Here is a 4,662-nt window from a genome sequence, read left to right on the forward strand (position 1 = left end):
CTTGTTAATGACAGGTTTATCTGTATTATTTTTGCAGACCAATACAAGCTCTTTCGCTCCAAGATCTTGCAAGTTAATAGAATAAATCATGGAATTATTAGGATATGTTTGAAATTTCAAATCCACTTTATGAATTTTTAAAAATACCGTGATCCATGTAGGTATGGAGCGATCAAGGATTTTCATAATGGCCATGAGCAGTTTCAAAAATTGCAACCCAATAATTCAAAATAAATAAAAACAACTTTTATGTAGAATCTCCGTGTTTTTGTTTTACGGCAATCATAGGATCTGTGGTTCATTAGAAAAGGGCCGAACTTGCATGAGCAGAAAGGTCCATTTGTAGTTATTGGGCTTCGACAGCCGGAGCAAGAAGGCCAATAGCAATTACCATGTAGATGGCTGTTGGAACCCAAAAGTATTTGTTGCCTAGACTTAGATGCCAAACTCAGCCTTATTGACATGAACCTTGCTATGCACACGACAATTTCAGTCCGATCTGTGTATGAAACACAAGATCCAACCCTTCGTGTGAGGAAGCAGGTGGCAGCACACTTCCAGATGCTCAATCGTGTACACATATCATATAGGAGTTGTCGTATGTACATCAGTTCCGTATTGAGGTTCACATGTGGGGTCTGCACAGTCACCTAGGTCGCACATATACTTCCTTGCTCGTAGTTGATGCTTGTTTAGTGGCCTACAGCAACAATCACTGCCCCCAGGGATGTACTTTATCCTTTAGCGGCGGAAAAAATAGGAATGGTCCTCTCATGAGTATGATCAACAAGAGGTGGCTATATTATAAAGGACGTACACACATTGTAATTATAGTGCTGAAATAAAGTCAATCCTAAAATAGCCATGCATGGGTTATAATATGAAGGCAACACGAAATACAAAAGCAGGGCAGTGTTCAAATAAACTGATTCAAACTAGTACATACTAAAAATATAGTGTACTACTTCTCAACACTTCAAGCATAATAAAAAAGTGTGTCAGTGTTTTTTTAAGGTAACACCGAACGGGCAATGTTTAAAGCAGGCTTAAACCACATAGCTGCTTGTCGGACACTACCCCAACTATCTCTGGGAAGGCTGATAACTCCCACAAGTCTCACCTTCATCTGGCTGGAGGTTGCAGCGCAAAATTTTAGGGTATTGATTATGAAGAAACTTCCGATATGCTGTGTAGACGCAGTTTTTCCTCATGAATGGAACCAATGTGCCATCAGGAGCTTTGGATTCACGCTTCTTCAGGTTGGCAATGATCGGGTAATTGAGTCTGAGGAACAGAGAGTGGTCGCCGATGTTGTTAACCTGCCTCCAAATAAAGTCCCCTGCACGTGCAGTAGATATGGGATCATGCTCAAAGACGTAGGTGGCAACAGGAGGATACTGCCGTAGCTGAAGCCCATTAGCAGCATATGGAATGTCAGGAGGTACTTCAACATTGGCAATCCCAATGTTGTTTACCGTAAGGATGATCATCAATCGCTTTCCATCAGCAGATGGAGCGAGGAACCACGCGCATCGTCGATCATCCACCACCGGTGGCGGGATTACAAACGGGAGCATCAGTGTTTTCCGTAATATTAGAAATGGAGATGAATAGGGTGTTATCGGCAACCATATTCAAACAAGCAAGCATTGTTCATCGTTCATGCTCACAAGATAAAGACGACTATGTAAGCTAAGGACATTGGTCATTCATGTATTCAAATCGAGTGTCCAATATATCAGTTATACAAAGATCCATCCCACGAAACTAGTCTTAACTTCGCCAAAACTAGACACTAGTTAGTGTACACAGTTATATACTACCTTTGTCCCACCGAAAGTGTCTGAGATTTGTCCGAATTCAAATGTATCTAGACAGTGAAAGCATATAGATACATTCAAAGTTTGACAAATATATCATCTTAAGTTTAAGTCTTGTGCTGCAGTTAATTCCCTTTGTCTTAAGTGATCTATTAGAGAGCTTCCCTGTGACCACCCGAAGGGTAAGAAATGTTGAACTTTATAAGTGGATTGCCTAGACCTTTCCATCAGTTCGGACTATTGGTTGCGTTGGCTAGTCCATGAAGCTTGACATGGTGTCAGAGCCAGGGTCTCGAGTTCGAGTCCTGGCTTTCGCAATTTATCCTAAAATTGTTGTTGCCCCCTTGGAGTCCACGTATATGCCTCTTGAGCTATACCTCTGAGTCTTTCCATGTGTTGTCTTGTCTCCAGTCACACGTGAGGGGGGATGTTAAATTGTATAAGTGGATTGCCACCCTTCCGACCAGTTCGGACTTTTGGTTGTGTTGGTAGTGCACGAAGCTTGACAAGAAAGAAATGCTCTTTGTAGCTATCCCCAAGTCTGGTAACATTTGCAAAATAGGTATCAGATGCAGCTATCCATTCAGTAGAAGAATTTTCATTTCAGAGTTGAAGGTTCATAATCTCTTCTCTACTATTACTAGTAAAGGGTACACATGGTATTTGTTTACCTCATTTCGCGTTCTAAAAAAGGTACACTATATGGTTGTGCTAGGTTAAACTGATTTAAGTCTGTTCAAGTTTATCGAAAATTATACTACCAACAATCTAAAACATCAATATAGGTTCATATATTACAAAAGATATTTAGATTTTTTATTGAACACACGCCTAGTCGTGCATCATTATATATTAGATAAAACCGCTGAGAAGGCAGGAGCATACAGGGTTGTAGCAAGGCTACGAAAAACCGAGAAAGCAAAAAGAAAGAACTATACAGGGGACTACATGCAGCTAACTTTGTTAGGCCTGCAGGTGCTAAATCATATATATATGAGGTTGTAGATATTAGTCGTAAACTTACTCAAACTTAAATAACATTGAATTAGGAAAAAGAGAACATGCATTCTTTTGAATGAGGGGACGTCACAAACACTAATCAAAGATAATTGTGGGAAACTGAAATCTATTCAAGAAAATGGGAGAAATAATGTATCAAAAACAAAATTAATTATACCATTTTGCAGATTTTTCACCAATATAAACAAAGAACTGTTTGATCTGCATGTAGGTACATCCAATCGAGGCTTTTTCCCCGATCTCTAGAAAATACCGATGGGCACATGTATTACCCGTTCGCAGAACGCTTGTCCAAATACCGGCTAAGATTTTCCAAAAAAAACATAAAATTTATGTAAAATATATGAAAGGTCGTCTACACAAATTTTGGTAAACACCGGTCGGTGCTTTCTTACACCGATAGGTACCCAAAAAATCCGGTTATCAGTAAGATTACAGCCAAGAACTAAAACTCTGCATCGGATTGATCAGATTTTACACATAATAATTATTAATAGCATCCACTATTAATAGGGAAGATTTATATTAAAATATAAGCTACGCATGTAATTACAAACGATTTTCTTCTATTTTTCTGTTTCTCATAGAACCATTTTTCTAGGCGAATCTCGAGGCTGTTTTTTTGTGTCATTCACGTTCATTGATGTGGTCGCTTGTGGAAAAAAGTAGTCTTATAGGCTGGTAGATGGCCACAATAGCACTGCACCCACTCCATCTGCACACTCACCGTCTCACATGAGGTAGCCAGATAACTCCCGCAGAATCTTGCGTGACCTGGCAAAAGCTATCAGCAAACAGTGCGGTGGCAAGCTGACTAAACAGGTGGGTGAAGCGTGAAGACTTTTATTGTGTGCCGTTAGATTGGCATATCAAACGGCTTACATGTAGCCACGCAGTCCTCTGCTTAAAGCAATTAAACGTGAGCCATCTGATTGGAATGATCCAACGGTGTATATGATTAGATATTTGTATACAATATAGGAGTACAAACAATGTACCAGTTGGTCTAGTTTTAAACCGAGTATAGAGCTTCAATCATGACCCTTGGAGTGCTAAATCTAACGGTGCACAACAGCAGGATTCTCTGTGAATAGTGCACATAGCTAACTTATTTTAGAACCATCACGTGAGCCTTGTGTCTACCCTAAAAAATGACCAAATATCTGAAACCCGTGAAGCATAGGACTAACCCCGTTCAAATAAATCGCTATTCAGCACTGCTACATGGATCAATGGAAGGTTCTTACGGTCTCAACTCTCAAGGAAACATCAAAGGAAAAGGTAGGTAAATATAAGAAACGAGTGAGTGTTAGATGTGCACATATTTTTAATTTTTTATTTGTTCCCTTCGTTTGCCGACTGATGGGAAGAAACATCATTTCTTGTAGGACCACTCTTGTTTTCGTATTTTATATATGCATTGTTGGCAATATTTTCTTTCGAAAAACATGAATATAGCTCGAGCTACATGTAGCATGGTTTTTGCAAATTTTGAGAGCTGCATTTTAAAGTTCCAAAGAAAACAGAGATTAAATATGGGTGTCGACAATGTTGTGTTCTACCAACATGAAAATGTCCAAATCAAAATATCTTATATTTAAGGTTTTGCAACAACAAAAAATCTGACATATATATTGCAACATTTTATAACTTCAAAATCTACCAGATTCTGTCATTTTGTGCGGCCCGAATATAGGGTATCTCAATTTTAGATTTTACACTCTGGTAGAATACTACATTCTCTACATCTAATTTATTTTAGATTTTTTATATTGTTTCAAAACTTGCGAAAGGCATGCTATAAATATTCTTTTGATTATCA

This window comes from Lolium rigidum, chromosome 3 (assembly GCF_022539505.1).
Source record: "Lolium rigidum isolate FL_2022 chromosome 3, APGP_CSIRO_Lrig_0.1, whole genome shotgun sequence".
Taxonomy (NCBI): domain Eukaryota; kingdom Viridiplantae; phylum Streptophyta; class Magnoliopsida; order Poales; family Poaceae; genus Lolium; species Lolium rigidum.